The sequence below is a fragment of the Chlorocebus sabaeus genome, chromosome 14 (genome assembly GCF_047675955.1).
Source record: "Chlorocebus sabaeus isolate Y175 chromosome 14, mChlSab1.0.hap1, whole genome shotgun sequence".
In the NCBI taxonomy this organism is placed as follows: Eukaryota; Metazoa; Chordata; class Mammalia; order Primates; family Cercopithecidae; genus Chlorocebus; species Chlorocebus sabaeus.
The window spans coordinates 77,762,169-77,780,873 of record NC_132917.1 but is presented as its reverse complement, the minus strand read 5'-3'; the positions used below and the strand labels follow the sequence as shown (position 1 = coordinate 77,780,873).

At 33.9% G+C, this 18,705-nt stretch overlaps 1 long non-coding RNA gene across 1 annotated transcript in view; it reads left to right on the top strand.

The window, feature by feature from the left end:
* The window catches only part of LOC119627282 (uncharacterized), a 556,990-nt gene that overhangs the window by 435,437 nt on the left and 102,848 nt on the right, over window positions 1-18,705 (top strand). The window contains exon 2 of the long non-coding RNA XR_005243430.2: window positions 692-774. This is a non-coding gene — a long non-coding RNA (uncharacterized lncRNA). The remainder of the gene's footprint in view (window positions 1-691; window positions 775-18,705) is intronic.

Here is an 18,705-nt window from a genome sequence, read left to right as displayed (position 1 = left end):
ATGTAATTGTGTTTTTTTAATTAACATTTAGACACTAAAATTATTTAATGCAATATATTTTTTCTTGTGGCTATTTTTCTCCGTTACACCTTTGTAAACCATATTTTAGATTGAATGCATGATGATCATAAAAGGTAGGTAGCCTTTGAAATATCTTCTTTTAAAAATTCATTGAGATTTTATTTGTAATCTAAAGTGTAATTTTCCTTTTTTTTTTTTTTTTTAAGAAATAGGCTGTGGAAATTAAAAGGGCAAGTTGTAGAATGGAATTTCATAAATATTTATCAAGTCCTTTGAAATAAAAAAACGTAATTTATAATATGTTTAATTTTAAAAAAGTAAAGTATTATTTTATCAATAAAAATGAAATAAAAAGTACCTGTAAATTGATAAATAGATCAACGTAATTCCATATAGTAGCATAATATGCAACTATTAGAATTTATGGCATACGAGAATGTTACCAAGTTATAAAAAGCAGGTTAGTAGAATATACAAATAATGTTCACAAATAATATATCTTGTTTTTTTGTAATCCTCAAAGGATAAAAAACAGATGCAATCACATTAAGTCAAATTTTAATTTGAGGACACTACATAGCATCAAAATAAAGAATACAGTGTGATAAAATCATGAAATTAGATATAATTCTGATTCTTCTCCTTCTCTCTCTCTTTTTTTTTAATGTAGGAAGGGAGAATGATTTGAAAATGGTAATGAGGAAAAAGAACGTCACTGACACCACCTCCAGGTCCCATGGAATGAGATCTATAGTAAATAGTGTTAACTATGGTCCTTAGAAGAGGTTCAGATTTACATTTAAACATAAAGATGAAAGAAATATTTTGAGCACATGATGAAAGTATGTGATAATTAACTGTTAATGGAGCATACATTTCAAATGGTATATAGAAACGAGTTTAGAATTTGAGGAAGCATTGAAAAGGAGACAGAATAGTAGATACATAAAAGTACATGATGATTCATGTGAAGAATACAAGACGTTACTAGGAATATGAGCATTTTCTTGGGACTAAATTAATGAGATAAATCTATCTATCTATAGATATATAAAGATATATAGATAAAATAGATAGATATAGATATAGATATATAGAGAGATTCCTGGTGAGTTTAAGGCAGTGTTTGCATCAGGATAAAAGAGAAGAATAGATACCTCTTTACTGTAATACTTGGGTAGATAGTGAGCAAGGAATGGTCTTACACCCAGGGTGGCAGCTCACTCTGACTTCCTGTTTAAGGAGAAGAGATCTTATTCCAGATACATACACTATCTTGATAGCTTATAGAATTCTGTAGAAGGTATGTATGACAACAATCACAAGAATCCTTTTATTGTAAGAAAGTTATGCTTGTGAGTGTATATACATTTGTACATATGTGAAAATGTCTACAGACATGTACTTTCTATCTGGTTTTGCTAGATAGAAGTGATGCATTAAAAGTCTATTTTTTTTGCCTCAGAAATCTCTGAAATATTATTTTCTGTCTTTTCTTCCAGATGCCCTTAAAAAAAAAAAAGGAACCTACCCATATAAAGAATTTGATCACCATTACTAAAGCTGTAGAATTTAGAGGACATGTACCTCATGAGTGTCTGGAATTAAAATCTCAAAAGAATCATTAACTTTTTTACACTCACTTGAAATTCTGCCTTTATGAGATTTTTTTCTGTTGAAATACTTTTGTGTATTCAGTTCTTAAGGAGAAGAATTTGCCATCATGTGTTTTTGTCCTCTGTTGATGTAACTGAATCTAATGCTTGCATGTATTTGTGAATTTTTTATGTGTATGAAGGTTAAATTTTGGCTTAGGCAACACTGGGCTATTACTTTCTTGTGTGGTTTTATGAAATATTTGGATATGATCACAAATCTTTCACTGGTAAAGTTTCTTTTTAAAAAAACAAAAAATATATCAGGGATTTTTCTTTTTTTTTTTGTAGGTAGGATTTTTTTTTATGGACTTCATTCTTGCTTCTGGAACACCAAATTAGGAATCATCTAGTTGGCAACCACTTTTTGTTACTTGAAGAAATATAGAAAAATTGTGCTTTGTTTTATGCCAGCCATTATATTTTTTGTTAAATGGAATGACTTATTCATTGATTCACAAATTACCTATTGAGTTTCTACTATGTACCAGGCAGAGCTTACAGTGTCTGGAAAAAATGGTAAATAAAACAAACCATAATGCTTGCTAATGCCTAGCTTATTGGGATGAGGGAATAATATCAATTAAACAATATAAATGTGAAACAACTAAATATAATGGTTAGAATACGGTACTTGTTATGGAAAAAATAGAGTTGGATGAAGGGAATTAAGAGTATGAGAGTGATAAGTGGGTTGCAATTTTACATAAGGTTGTTGGCTCAGGTCTTACTAATCAGGTGATGTATGTGAACATATTGGGAAAGCAATACAGAGAGAGGGAACATCCCAGTGCAAAATGCTTGAAATGGGATGGGACTTGTGTATTTGAGGAAAAACAGAGAGGTCACTGTGATAGGAGCTATATAAGCAAGATAGAAGGAAATGAGGCCACAGAGCTAACAAGGGTCAAATAATTTTGACCATTACAGGCTATTTTAAGAACTTTCCATTTAATTCTGAATAAATAAAAAGAGAGAGCATTGAATGACTTGAATAAGAAAGTGGCATGGTCTGACCTCTATGTCATAATGGATAACTCTGACTTCTGTTTTGATAATAGACTGGTAGGGGCAAGGAGATGAACTTAGAGGCTATTAGATCAATCAATAGCAGAAACAAAGATGGCTTGGATCAGAATTGTAGTGTGTAGATAATGGTTGAGTTATAATGTATTTTTTAGTAAAGTCAAGAGAAATTCTTGACAGATTCAATTTAATATGATAGAAAAAGAATCAAAAATGACTGAAAGCTTTAGTCTGAACCATTAAAGGAAAGACTTTGCCATCTGCTGAAGTAGAGAAGATTATGCTTTGTGTGTGTGAGTATGTGTGGGGGTGTATCTGTGCGTATTTGGGATATCTATTAGGTATCTTAGTGGAAATTAGCAAGTTGAATATATGCCTCTGGACTTAAGGAGAGTGACCAGCCTGAAGATAACGTTTTGAAAGTCTAGGCACACATTTGTCTATAAAGACATCTAACTGAATAAAATGATGGTACAGTGAATGTGGGCAGGAAAGAGAAGAAGATCAAAGACTGATCTCTAGTATCTACAACACAAAAATTTTGGAAACAGAAAAGGAATTCAGCAAATAGCCCTAAAAAGGAGAGACTGGTAAAGTAGGAGGAGAAAATAATTATCTGACACCGTAGAAGCTGACTAAAAATTAATAAAAAGGGAGGGGTTTGTAATAACTTAAATGCTCATAATGGTACATTCCATAAAATGTGAGGCTAGTGGTAATAGTAAGGACATTTAATTAGGATGAGACACAGGCAACTTAGAGTTAGGAGGTCCAGAGTGGAAGGGAATGAAAAGGAAAGCATGAATATCTGTATTCAAGAGAGTCCAGCATGGAGTTTCTTTGGGAGTAGCCGACTGTCGCCTAATTCTCAAGCCAAAATCATCCTCTTTGGAGTAAGTAAGACTTTTGTTTGCCTATTGTCACCATACCTGCTGGTTCTGATGTGTTTGTTTGATTTATTTAGGCTGTATGTGACCCCTCTCACTTCTGGTGGTAGATCTCTCATTCTGTAATACTTTGGAGGAAGAAACATGCTAAGCAAAATATTTCTTTGCAGCAAGTTTTAGAATTTGGTTTTCCTGAGGTGAACATCCAAATTTCTCCACACTCATCATATTTCTAGAACAGAACATATGAAATAATATGACATAGAAGAAATCTTGACATTCCATCTCTGACAATAAAATTTTAAAAAATCCTGCCATTTCACTTTAACGAATGGAAATTAGTCTCTGTGTGGGTCAACCTCTCTTGAATCTCTTTATAAAGTAATATAATTGAGTTGCATGAGGTAAAGGCTAGGGACAGCATCTTTCAGCAACTTTCGTAGCCTAAGACATAGCAAATTAACCAATAAAGACCATCACATCAACAGTCTAAGGAAAAAACATTACATAATCGTGTCATTTGATATAGAAATAGCATCAAAATACAGAAACAGCATTTGACACAGAAACTAATTCTCATTTATGATTAAAAAGAAAAAATACTCAGAACACTAAAAATAGAGGGTGACATTCATAATTTAATTTTAAAATTAAAAAAAGTCCCAAACCAACCAAACAAAAATCATCTAATCTCATTCTTAATGGTGAGAACTTGAATGCTTCCTCTCTAACCTTTGGAACAAGGCACAGGTGTCCTCTCCACCGTTCTTATTCAGCATTGTACTGGAAGGTCTAGCCAGTGCAGTGTGACAAAAGGAGAAAATAAACGATATAAAAATGGGATGGGAAGAAATAAAACTGCATATATTCACAGATAACATGATTGTTTCTGTAGGAAATGCCAAAATATCAACAGCAACATTAGCAATGACAACTCTTTGAACAATACGAAATTATTCCAAGGTTTCAGGATACAAGATTAACATACAAAAGTCTATTGCTTTCTTATATATCAGCAATGAATAATTGTAATTTAAAATTAAAAGCACAGCACTGTTCACATTAGATAAGAAAAAAAGAGAAATACTTAGATGTAAATTCTAACCAAACATGTATGTGATCTATATCCAAAAAAATTACAAAGTACTGATTTTAAAAATCAAATATTTAAATAAATGGATGTTCTGTGTTCATGAGTTGAAAGAGCCAACATTAAAGTGACAGTTCTTTTAAAATTAATCCATAGATTTAACGCAAACTCAGTTAAAACTGCAGTAAGCTCTTTTGTCGATATCAGCATTGATTCTAAAGTTTACATAAAATGCAAAAGACCTAGAATAGCTAACATGATACTGAGAAAAAAGGAAAACAATGTTGGATGACTGACATTACACTATTTCAAGACTTATAATAAGGCTACCATAATCACGATCATGTGGTATTGGTGAAGAATTAGAAACACAGATCATGGAACAGAATAGACAGCCCAGAGAAAACCCACCCAAATACAGTCGAAATGTAGTAAATTGATCCAGAGCAAAGGCATGTGAATGAAGAAAGAATAGTCTTTTTAAAAAATCATCGTGAGACACCTGGATGTCCCATAAGTAAAACAATGAACCTTGACACAAAATTAACCTTACAAAAAAATCAATACAAATTAGATTAAACATCTAAATACAAAATGCAAAACTTCTTGAAGACCACCCGGGATACAATCAGTAGGACTTTTGTGTTTGATCAAATGTTTAAATACTGAAATAAAAAGTGGATAAGCAGATTATTGGTTATTCGTTGTGTTTGATAAGGGAGGGTTAAATAGGTAAAGCACAGAGACATTTTAAGGCGGTAATTTTATTTTGTATGATTCTATAATTAAGTGTTTGCCAAAACCCACAGAAATTTACTATGCAAAGAACAAATCTAATGTACATAATTTTTTTTAAATAGTGTTGAAAATTGGAGGATGCTAGAACAAAAGGGAAAATGTTACCAAGGAATTTAAGTCTATCAGAAATGTATTGAATAACATCAATTAAAAGGCTGGTAGAATCAGATGATGAAATACGTAACTTTGAAAATGTGAAGTCTTTGAGACTAAAGCAAAAATAACTATGCATAAGCGTTATATCTTGTTGGAAAGTTGTGTCCTATGGGGTTACAGGTTAAAAATTCCAAAACCACAATACATGGATACAGGAATTGAATTAAGCACATAAATATCAGATGGTGATGTTTCTTATTATTGCAAGGAGAGGTTACAGATAAATATGGGGCAGAACCTAGAACGACCCATGTAGTACGGATTAGATTTGGAGACAGATGATTTTGTATAGAATTATCTACACATATTTATGTACATAAATTAGTGTACACTCATATGTTTTCTTCCTTTGTCAGCTGTAAGAACCTAGAAACAACGACATTTCAGTGCCAGTGAGAAAACTTTACATCTAGATCTTGGTTTCCAATACCATTCTTCAATAAAAGGAACCAGGGCTGCTTGGATGAATGACTCACTCTAGGACTGGAGCATAAAATATACAAAATGCAGGCCGGGCGTGTTGGCGCACGACTGTAATCCCAGCACTTTGGGTGGCCGAGGAGGGTGGATCATGAGGTAAGGAGATCGAGACCATCCTGGCTAACACGGTGAAACCCCGTCTTTACTAAAAAAAAAAAAAAAAAAAAATACAAAAAATTGGGCGTGGTAGCGGGCACCTGTAGTCCCAGCTACTCGGGAGGCTGAAGCAGGAGAATGGCGTGAACCCGGGAGGCGGAGCTTGCAGTCAGTGGAGATCACGCCACTGCACTCCAGCCTGGGCGACAGAGCGAGACTCCGTCTCAAAAAAAAATAAAAAAATAAAATATACAAAATGTGCCTGGAGCCTCTTGTGTATTATAGTGTGAAAAAGTATGAAAGTGCTCAATAAACCAAAACACAACACGCACACACTGTTAGGGACTACGAAAGGGACATAGGAGCAAAGGAAAGAGTTCCAAATGGCAACATTGGAACAATTTCAGCAATAAAATAAGTAAATCGTGTATGATTATAATCCAAAATATAAAATAAATATTCATAATGTAAATGATCAAATTCACAGACAAATGGAGAATAGATAAATCTCACTTGCAGAAGAATTTCAAATAATTTATGCAGTAAATGAACCTTTAAGGATGTGGAGCATCACCCCCGCTCCTTAAAGATTTTCTTCACATAATTTATTCTAAAGAGTACTATGTGTAAATTAAATAAAAAAAGAGTAAATTTACTCTTAAGGAAGAGTAAATTTGAAATGGAGAAAAGTGACAAATAATTCAAGCTAAGCAATCAAGGTGAACAATTACAATGATAAGTTACATATTGACAGTGTATGCCCTCGATATGATGTGATACCAACTTTACCACTGTGATTTTCCTCCCAAAAAACCCATAGCTCCTGTATAATCATGAGAAAAATATCGGGCAGTTCCCATTTAAAGGATATTCTGTAAAATATCTGAACAAGTAATTCTCCAGGCAGTTAAGCTTATCAAAAAACAACCAAAGTCTGAGAAATATCACAATGATTAAGAAATTAAGGGGACATGACTACTTAAAATAGTGAGGTATCATGGATGGGCTCCTGGAACAAAAAGAATATTGGGGAAAGACTAAAAATCTGGATACAATAGACTAAAAAATAATAGTATATCAATATATTGGTTTACTAGTGGTGACAAATATACCTTATCAATGTAAGATATAATGTCCTTCTATCTCCCAGAAATGTCTACCTCCTAATCCCCTAAATCTGTGAAACTCTTATACTACATGAAAACAGGAAACCTACAGATATAAATTAAGGGTCTTGAGATGGAGAGATTATTCTGGATTACCCAGATGTGCTTAATCACAAGAGACATTATAAGAGAGAGGCAGGATTCTCAGAGGTATCGATGTGATGATGAAATTGAGATAATAATGGAGAAAACCCAATGTGGATCATACAGGAATATCTGGGTTATCTTTGAAATAATTCTGTTAATCTAAAACTGTCCCAAAAATAGATGATTAAAAACCAATTTCAGTAATTGAGCTGTATGACATGAAACCCAGTACCTGGGGTAACAGCTTACAGGCCTCTGATATATAGCCCTTAGAGCACACACATAGCTTTGCATTGTCTTCCCTCTGTCTTTGCTTATTTCATTACCAATGGTTACTCAGCTCTCTGCTCAAGTGTCTCTTCCTTAAAATGTTCTTATTTTATCAACTCTAAAATCAGAATGCATTTCTTCTTCAGATTTCTCTAAATTTGTTTTTTTCTCTAAAAATAATGTTAAGGAGTATAAATAAACGTTGAAAATTGGAAGAAGAGAGTATTTTGCCAATTGAAACTGTTCAAAATGATTTACAATGAAACCACATAATAAACTATCATGCAGCCTTTGAAAACAATGAGAAAAACTAAAGGAGGCTTTAGGGAGGAAAAAAATAAAACAATAGTTCAGTTGTATTTAGATATATATACATATGTAACTAACATGGTTTCTACTGGCTCAAAATGACAATGCCATCGTACCCCTTAATAGTGGTTTTCAATAAATATTTAAAAATCATTAGTGCCAGTAATATACTGTATACTATAAAATAGCTAGAAGAGAGACTTTTGAGTGTTTTCAATACAAAGAAATGATAAATGCATGAGGTGATAGATATGTTAAATATCCCTGATTTGATAAATAAACAGCATATAGACATATTAAAACATTAAATTGTACACCTTAAATATGTACAATTATAATGTGTCAACTAAAAAATAAATAAAAGCTGGGCATGGTGGCTCACACCTGTAATCCCAGCACTTTGAGAGGCTGAGATGGGCAGATCACTTGAGGCCAGGAGTTCGATACCAGCCTGATTAACATGGTAAAACCCCATCTCTACTAAAAATACAAAAATTAGCTGAGTGTGGTGACCCACACCTGTAATCCCAGCTACTTGGGAGGCTGGGGATGAGAATATCTTGAACCTGGGAGGCAGAAGTTGCAGTGAGTTGAGACTGGGCCATTGCACTCCAGCCTGGGCAACAGAGCGGGTCTCTGTCCCTAAATAAACAAATAAAATAAAATTATTGGTGGAAATTATTTTTTCTGACAAATAAATTATAATATTAAAACACATTATGTAAAACACACAAAACTAGAGCTGTCCTGGTATGAAACTAAATAGAGGTAAAGAGAACCTTGCAAGGCTTCTTCCTTCTTCCCTGTATGTCTCCTTACAACGAATTATTTAATGTTTTTGAATTTCCTATCGACATTTCTATTTATGTGTTTATAAGTTATAAACCATACTAACGTATTTTATATCATACACAATATACAATGTTTGAATCAAAACATTCACATTTTTAAAGGGTAAGATTTTAAAACTAATTATAAATTCAATTGTAATATTTTTTTCTGATGCACTGACGCATTCTCTTACACACCGTTTGATTGACTTACATGTGACTTCAGAGACCATGACCCTAAATCAACAATCCATAGAAGGCTGTTTTCAATCTAGATGCAGTCTGTGACAGAATTCATAATTGTAAATAGTGAAACCTGATAAATAAGAACAACATAATCAACTGTTTATAAAGTTAGATTAAGTTTGGAGAACAGTCCTTTATTCTGAAATTATTGACTTTCTTGTGTCTAGCAAACTAAATAGCATTGCTTTATATTCTGAATGTCATTGACAATATGTGTATATTGTTCTAATTTTTATAGTTATTAAAGTCTGCTAGTTTCCAATGTCTGGGAATTGCAGTTTGGCAAAAAAATTGTTATATGGGTACAAAATAAATAGAATGAAGAAGGCATTGAAGAGATACTGATGACGTCTGCATTCAAATGATGATTATATTGACATTCTGAATAGATCTCCACTAAGTGCCACAACAGTGTCACAGCTTACTGGTGACATCTCATGAGTCCTGTTCCATGTAAGTGGGGAAAACTTCTGTCTATTAGAAATTAAAGAAAAACACATCTTGGGGCAAAGATATATCTTTCTTGAGTACTTTTGCAAAGTGCAAATATAACTATAGTAAATACCACCAGAGATGAGAATAGTCAGTTCACTTATCTCTAGTTAAATATGAGAGTAAAACTACAATTTTAAGCCTAGAAAATATATGCTAAAGGCATGTTAACTTGGAATTTGGAACTTGCTCTATTGACTACATTTTTTCTATATTGGTAAAATCAGTAAAAAAGAAATGGAGAATTAAACATTATAGAAAACTAAAGAAGAGCAAAAATATAACATGCTTTAATAGAAATTTTAAAAATATAGCACTTACAAAATTTAACCATGACCCTGAATTTATTTTTGGTTCTTTAACTTAACTCATTAAAGAATGTGAAAGATCAATGGTATCTAAGTTTGATCAATGGAATAATATCAAAAATACTTTTTCACAAAGTTAAAGACTTTAACATATATAAAAAAGCTTTTTTTAAAAAAAATAAATAACACATTTTTCCTTATTAACCAAAAATATATCTTCTCAGTTGCAAGAAACACATACGTAAACTTATTTTATGAATGTCTGATTGATGGGAGAAGAGTGCCTCAGTTACCTGCTATACAAAACTCCAATGTGAAAAAAAAAAAAAAGATTGCCCAGAACTCCGTTCACAAGTGGTGTCATGAAAACTTGAAGGCAAGTTCTCTAATCCTCAGTGGCTCATTCCAAAGCAGTCATCTAAGTATTGCAAATAGAAATATGTTTCCCCTTGAAATATAAAGTGGCTAAAAAGTAATTTCAATATAAAACTGTTGTTTTACAACAGTAAGAGCTAATCTTATTTTATATTTGACTTATTTAGAATAAATTTTAAACACATATCCAAGAGTAAAGGAAATAATATAAAAATGTTTAGGATCAAATGTATTTCCTGTTGTGGAATCTAATTGTTCTGGCAAAGGATGGCCAAGGAGAAGTACAAAATAAGTAAGTGAATTGCTGACTGCTAAATGATACACGAGTAAAGCCAGTCCAAGGAAATCCCCATGAATAAATATTCTGAGAGAAGTTCCACACTGCTGAACTTTTAGAGAAACATCTTTAGGCTCTTTGCTTAGTGAAATGTCCTCAGATAGACAGAGATATGAAACTTCTTGATATTCTTCGAAATACTAACATTTTATACAAAATATGACTTCTAAATGTTCAATAAAACCTCATGGCACTGAACATCTAGGACACAGGAAAAATAATGTCATGGCAAAAATATAAGTTTGTAGAGTTTCCATGTACAAAAACATCAATTTAGTAAGTATTTCAAATGTTCTCAACTTGTAGATATATGTGGAGAGATATGTAGAATAACGAGAAACTAGCTCTTTAAGAATTTAAGACATTATTATCCATGTGTTGTTTAAATTTTCCCCCACTAACAGACAAAATGGACTCTCCTTGGCTAACTGAGCTTCTCAAAGTTAAAACAGAACCAGGCCACCATAGTCAAGAGAGGGAACAATCACGTACTCTGCATTCTTAGAAAGATCTAAGTGTCACAGGACCTCCTTTTTACAACCAAGCCAAAGAAGTTTCCGTTGTCAGTGTCAGGATTAACTGTGACCAGAAACTCCCCCTGTCACTCACTGGCTGTTTGAAAGAAACATCTGACAGAGACTTGACCGATTTGGGGTCTAGAAACTATCTCATCAGGGTCAACAATTTTGACGAATCAGAAATGAATAAGTTTGAAACTTTCATTTGCCTAAGTGGATCTGGTTGATAACCTAGGTGAGAACTTTCCCTATTTAAGCCAGTCCCTCCCTTTGTTCTGTGGAGAGCATACTTCTATTTGTATTGAATGTTATGCCTCCTCAATCTACAGATTATTTTTTAATAGAAAATAAGCTTTCCCTTTTTTCTCTAAAGATCTCATGACCTTTGGTTGACAATGTGAATAAACCTTCCAAACATGCACACAGTTAATCACCTATGACAATTGCTTTTAAAAAAGTGGTAGTATAATAAATGTTATATTATGTTGTCTGGACATGGTAGCTCACATCTATAGTCCCAGCACTTTGGGAGGCTGAGGTAGGAGGATCACTTGAGTCCAGAAGTTCAAGACCAGCCTGGGCAACAGAAGGAGATCCTGTCTCTATGAAAAAATAATTTAAATATATTTAAAAATTATAAATAAGAATAAATGTCATAGTGTTCAGAAAAGAGATAAGAATTTAGGAAAGATGCAGTGGAGAAGGTAGGCGGGAAGTTTTCCTAAAGGAGTACAACTTGAGAGATCATATACGAAATATGTCAGCTTTCAAAGTATGCTCCACCTTGATCCCTGATCTAACCAGATTTATGATTACTTTGGCCTCACTATATTAGAAGACAAGGCCCAAAACCTAATTGTGATGTAAATAGTTTTTTTTGTTTGTTTTTTGTTTGATATTGTATGGTTATTATTTTAAATACTCTCTTCCTTTTAAATTCCTCACAAATGATTGGCCTATGTTTTTGAGAAAGAACACTAATACTCTCAAGAACTTGAAAAGAAAAATATCAAATTCATATGACTCTTTATCTAAAGAGACCATTTATCTCCTGAATAGCTGCCCAGCATCAGTCATGTTCAGAGAAGGGGAAGTAACATTGTCTCCTCTTTTTTGGCCTGAACAATTTGTGGAGGGTTCCTCTGTGAAATTTTTTAGAAATTGTGTGTGCGCGACCATTTTTCTAAAATAAACTTGTAAAATGATAATGTTGCCAAAATACGCAAACCAACATATGTGTTTTCTTTCTCTACCACCTTTTTGAAAAGCATTTTTGGGCTGGGGAAGATTATCTTAAAATTGTATTTCCCAATAATATTCAAAAAATAAGGAAATGCTGGAGAAGCAAATTCCTATGAAATTAACAGCAGTAAAGGCTTAAAGTGGTGAGAGTTTGACTTAGTTGAAAAATAACACAGGATGTCAGTGAAGCTGATTTTTGTGAGCTAGAAAGAGAATAATAGGAGACGAAGTTGGAGAGGTAAGAATATGTATTTACCTACATTATTAAGGAAATGCCATAAATAAGAATTTATGTTTTATTCTAATTGCAATAAATAGATGTTTATAGTGATTTACACTGTATCTAATTTGTATTCACAAATGAACCAATGGGCTGCTATGTTGAGAATTAGTTTAAAGGCTAAGAATAGAAGAAGGGCAGCTGCTATTATGGTATCTTTGGAAAGACATAACAATGCCTTGTATTTTTTTTTTTTTTTTTTTTTTTGAGATGGAGTCTCGCTCTGTCGCCTAGCCTGGAGTTCAGTGGCGCAATCTCCGCTCACTGCAAGCTCCGCCTCCCGGGTTCACACTATTTTCTTGCCTCAGCCTCCCCAGTAGCTGGGACTACAGTTACCCACCACCACGTCCAGCTAATTTTTTGTGTTTTTTAGTAGAGACAGGGTTTCACCATGTTAGCCAGGTTGGTCTCGATCTCCTGACCTCATGATCCGCCTGCCTCAGCCTCCCAAAGTGCTGGGATTACAGGCGTGAGCCACCGCGCCCTGCCAATAATGACTTTTTAAAGGTGAAGAAAACTTTCCTTCCACCCTCTGAAGGTCTGAGCTCTGTAATGATCTTGACAGTAGACAGATTAGTAAGACAAATCTGGATGCTCTGGTTCATGCCGGTAGTCCAGCTATTCAGGAGGCTGAGGCAGGATGATCCCTTGAGCCCAGGAGTTTGTGGCTACAGTAAGCTGTGATCCATCCCAGGCCACTGCATTCCAACCTGGCAAGACTCTCTCTCTTAAAAAATAAAAAAGAGCAAGACTCTATCTCTTAAAAAAAAAAAAAAAAGAAAAGAAAAGGAGAAAAGGCATACAAATTTATTATATGCATATGCACAGGAATCCCACAAAATATAAGACTCAAAGAGGGGCCAGATGGTTGAAGCTTAAATAGCATTTTGAGCTACAGAAAGAAATAGGGGCTTGTTGTGGAGAGGTGGCAACACAAGCCATAGGAGGTTGAAGGGAGGACATCCATGATGAACAAAGGTTGTTTTACTATACAGATCAAGTTTCTCTGGCAGCCTTCAGAATAGGTGATAGGCTATGCAAGATTCTTTCTGGGCTAAGCATTGATATGATCTTTTCTAGATCTGTTTTAGACAGATAAGGAAGCTCAGAGAAAGCCTGTTCTTACATTTGCTGTTTACTAATGTAGATAGATGTAAATTTCTTTTACAAAAGGACAGCTTTTCAGATCTATTCCTGTGTCTGCAGCTTCTCTGAATAGTTATCTCAAAATATGCCAAGAAGTATATTTTGTGATAGCATAGATTAGTCTCCTAAAGTCCCATTTTGGGGTGGTATGTCCTGAGCCCCAGCAACTTCATTATTAGGAAATACAAATAAAAAAAGGGGACATGTATACTTTGTAATTAAAGCAAAATGTAAAGGTCAATATAATATATGTAGACAGGGAATAGGGACAAAAAGCGTAACCAAAATAATCCTTATGATTTTTGGCTGGAGCAACAAGATAGGTGTTAAAATTCTTAACTGAAGTGAATAAAATTGAGAAATAACAGATTTGGGTGGAGTAGAATACAAAAATAATTTTGATTATCATTTGTTTTCCGTCCTTTTGAATATAATACAAGATGTCCATCTATTTTTTTTAATCCTTGATTTTTCATTAGGTTATGGCATTCTGCCTTATGAACATACGCTAATCAGATGAACATCTCTCTATTATTGAATATTTGTTTCTTTAAGTGCTTTGAAGCTATTGACTGTTGCCCTCCACAAAGACCACCTGAAAAAGCTGTTGATTAAGCAAATTTAAATTGATGAGACTTACTGCAATAAGGAGGGAATATCAACTTGAAATAGTATTAGTAGTGTCTCAGTACGAAAACAATTGAGGATAGTTACAGATTTGGTGACCTGATTTGTGTAATATTAAGATGGGACTTGTAATCTGTGTAAATGCCTAAGATTAGGAACAATTTATGATAAAGTAGCTTTGAATTGACTGACAACGTGAATTAAGGGTCTTGAAGTAAGTCTTGAGCAATCTGTTAGTCTTGATAAGAAAGCTATATTAGGCTGGGTGCGGTGGCTCACGTCTGTAATCCCAGCACTTTGGGAGGCCGAGGCGGGGAGATCACGAGGTCAGGAGATCGAGACCATCCTGGGTAATACAGTGAAATCCCGTCTCTACCAAAAAAAAAAACAAAAACAAAAACAAAAAATTAGCGAGGTGTGGTGGTGGGCGCCTGTTGTCCCAGCTACTGGGGGGGCTGAGGCAGAAGAATGGAGTGAACCTGAGAGCCAGAGCTTGCAGTGAGCCAATATCGCACCACTACACTCCAGCCTGGGTGACAGTGCAAGACTCTGTCTCAAAAAAAAAAAAGAAAAAGAAAAAAGAAAAGCTATTTTAGTTGACTCACTGTCATATCTTCCAGAAGCAAATATTTGATAGTCCCTAGCATTTAACGATAAAGACACAGAAATTGTCCAGTATTGTTCAATATAGGGACAGGAAATCACATTGATTTCAGCCCTCAATACATATTGTCAAATAGCCCTCAGTGAAGTTGGCATTAATTTAGACGTTTCTATATTTACTCCTACTGATTATATTTTTACTTGGATTTAATGAATAATTACCTGAAAGATTGTTTATCATACTCAGATTTTGATGTGCTATATTGCTATATCTTATTTTTATTCATCTTTTAATTTTTAATATCAGTTCATAATCCAATAAAGGATAACTAATAATTATAATTATTCAATAAATATAATTATTAAAAATATGCATGTGGAAACCAAGCATTAGCCTTCTAAGAAGAAATACTAATTGAGATAAAGGTGTTGAAAATGGTGCCCTAAACTTTAGGGAAAACATATGAATGTCCCTTATAAGAACCACTTTTGTAATATTTTCATTATAGCGTTTCAACTGTCAGAGGGATTAGTGAGCAAAGATGGCTTTGGCATATTTTCAAAATGATCCCAAGTATTGAATCCTTCATTTAAGGAGCCATAGCAATGTTAGACAGATGATGATAGACTTTCTTCCCAGTGGGAACACTTGAGTTGCATCCCTCACTTATCATTCTCATGCATAGTGACTATCACAAATAGCTGTAGGAGATTAGCCTGTTTGGCTGGTTTTATCCAGGCAGAGCTTTCATGGCAGGTATCAAAAGAAAGACACCTAATACTCATAATCCTTGTGAAATATAACCTAAGGCGGAGAAATTCCATTTTTTATAGAAACTTTGCTGGAAAATGTTTTATAAAGCAAAAAGCGTTTCAGATAATACGTTGCAATCTAATTATTTCTCTATTGGCAACAATGACCCTTTTTACTAAAAAAACTTCCTTAGACCCAAAACAGTTACAAAAGAGTAAAAATGTCTAATTTATATTCTTTAAAATTGCAGATACACATACATATATAAACTTTTTAATGCAAAAGAGTAAAATGCGAAGGGTACTAACTTGTATTTTTTAACGATGAGTGAATGCAGCATATAGTGTGAATTTAATGGGTTCCTGATAAGATTTGGCTCTGTGTCTCTACACAAATCTCATCATGAATTGTAATCCCCAAGTGTGTCAAGGAAGGGACCAGGTGGGAGATGACTGGATAAGAGGGTAGCTTTCCTCATGCTTTTCTCATGATAGTGAGTGAGTTCTCACGAGATCTGATGGCATTAAACTGGCACTTCCCCCTTTGCCCTCTCTCTTCTACTGTCATGTAAGACAAGCATTGTTTCTCCTTTACCTTCTGCCATGACTGTAAGCTTCCTGAGGCCTCCCCAGCCATGTGAATTGTGAGTCAATTAAACCTCTTTCTATAAACTACCCAGTCTCAAGTAGTTTTTCATAGCAGTGTGAAGATGGCCTAACACAGTTTCTTTTCAAATTTTATCAACATTTTATCATAAACTGACACTATTTATTTAATATTTTACTTAAGTTTTCAATATATAGGTTTACCATGTAAATATGTATTTTCTTATCAAGAAAGCAGTACCAAATATTTTAAAATTCTTAAAAAATAAAAAAATTATTAATAACTATATTATCAGAACGTCATTGTTAATAGTTTTATGTATATGTATGTGTGTGTGTATATATACACACACACACACACACACCTCATTTACTATTCAAAAATTTAGATCATGCAGCACATTTTTTGCAAATTTCCAATAAGCTATAATAACACATATATATGAAAAAAATGAACTGAGTAAACCATTCATTTCATAGAACTAGAAGACAGAATCAAATTACAGAAGTATAAAATAAGAAATTATATTTTTAAAAAATGTAACACAATTAACCAATTCTAAGACAATAAACCATGAAAAATTATGTGATTGCTAGGAGTTGCATAGATGGCATAAAAGCTTACTATTAGAGCCTCTAAGTCAGTTCCAGTCATCATTCCTCCACTGTCCTGCACCAGGGCCATTTTCTACTGGACAAATTTTCATTCCTCTAGGAAAACAAAATTCTATAAACTTTCTTAAATGGAAACATCCTATTACCTCACTAACTCTTCAATAATTCTACACACACACACACACAAATACACACACACACATAAATTTATTCTTTGAAAAGCAATTGTAGCAATTATGTTATCACATAATATTATAGAAGTAGGTGGGATTTTTCCAAATAGTTGGAGTTTGTGCTTTTCATAATTTTCCAATAAGTGCCATAGTAAAAGTTTTTTGGTCCCATGGCACAACTGTCATGCTAAACATTTACCATAACTTTCACTGTAAAGGAGTCCCAAGAGAGGATTCTTAGATCTTACACGAGAAAGAATTTGGGGCTAAACTACAAAGTTAAGTGAAAGGAAGTTTATGAGAGAAATAAAGAAACAAAAACAATGGCTACTCCACTGAGGAGGGCATTCCTGAAAGCAAGAAGAGAAACATGCCCACCTTAGGCAGAACCCTTGTTTATATAGAAGTTAAAAAAGCAAAAAACAAAGAAAAATATTGCATTAGTCTGTTTTCACGCTGCTGATAAAGACATACCTGAGATTGGAAAGAAAAAGAGTTTTAATGGACTTACAGTTCCATATGGCTGGACAGGCCTCACAATCATGGCAGAAGGCAAGGAGGAGCATGTCACGTCTTACATGGATGATGGCAGGCGAAGAGAGAAAGTTTGTACAGGGAAACTCCTCTTTATGCAACCATCAGATCTTGTGAGACTTATTCACTATCATGAAAACAGCATGAGAAAGGCCCACCCCCATGATTCAATTACCTCTCACTGGTCCCTCTCATGACACATGGGAATTGTGGGAGTTACAATTCAAGATGAGATTTGAGTGGGGACATAGCCAAACCATATCATATATATATATACACACACACACACACACACACATATACACACACACACAAACACACAAATATATGTGTGTATATATACACACACACAAACACACACATATATGTATGTATATATGTATACACACATATATGTGCATATATGTATACACACATATGTATATGTATATATGCTATACCACTAGGGCTCATGACAAAGGATTGTTAATCTTTGTGTAGTTCTACTGATTTTGCAAAAATCTACATAATAAGCAAAATATTCTTAAACTAAGAATGCTTTTGTCTTTAAGATGTGGGGACATCAGGACACTTTCTGGGTCTGTTAAGTCCTGGGTCTGTTTAGTAAACATTATTAATCTGTTCCCTTGACCATCAACATCTTATGATTATGAATGCCTAAGTTCCTGGGAATGCAGCCCAGCAGGTCAGTCTCATTTTACCCAGCCAGTGCCTCTTCTGGATAGAGATAGATCACTCTGGTTCAAATGCCTCTGACATATTCACAAATAACACAACCTTATGACTACTTTGAACTTGTATTATTTTTAACTGTAACAAGCAATCCTTTTGATACTATCATTTAAAATAAATGACAGTTTAATCTGTGAAGAAAAAAAAGTAAATTTTTATTTGAGGAATGCGAGCTCCTGTAAATTATCAGACCCAGAAAGGAATTTGAATGAAATAGCGGTCACATCTCTCCCATTAGAGCAAAACA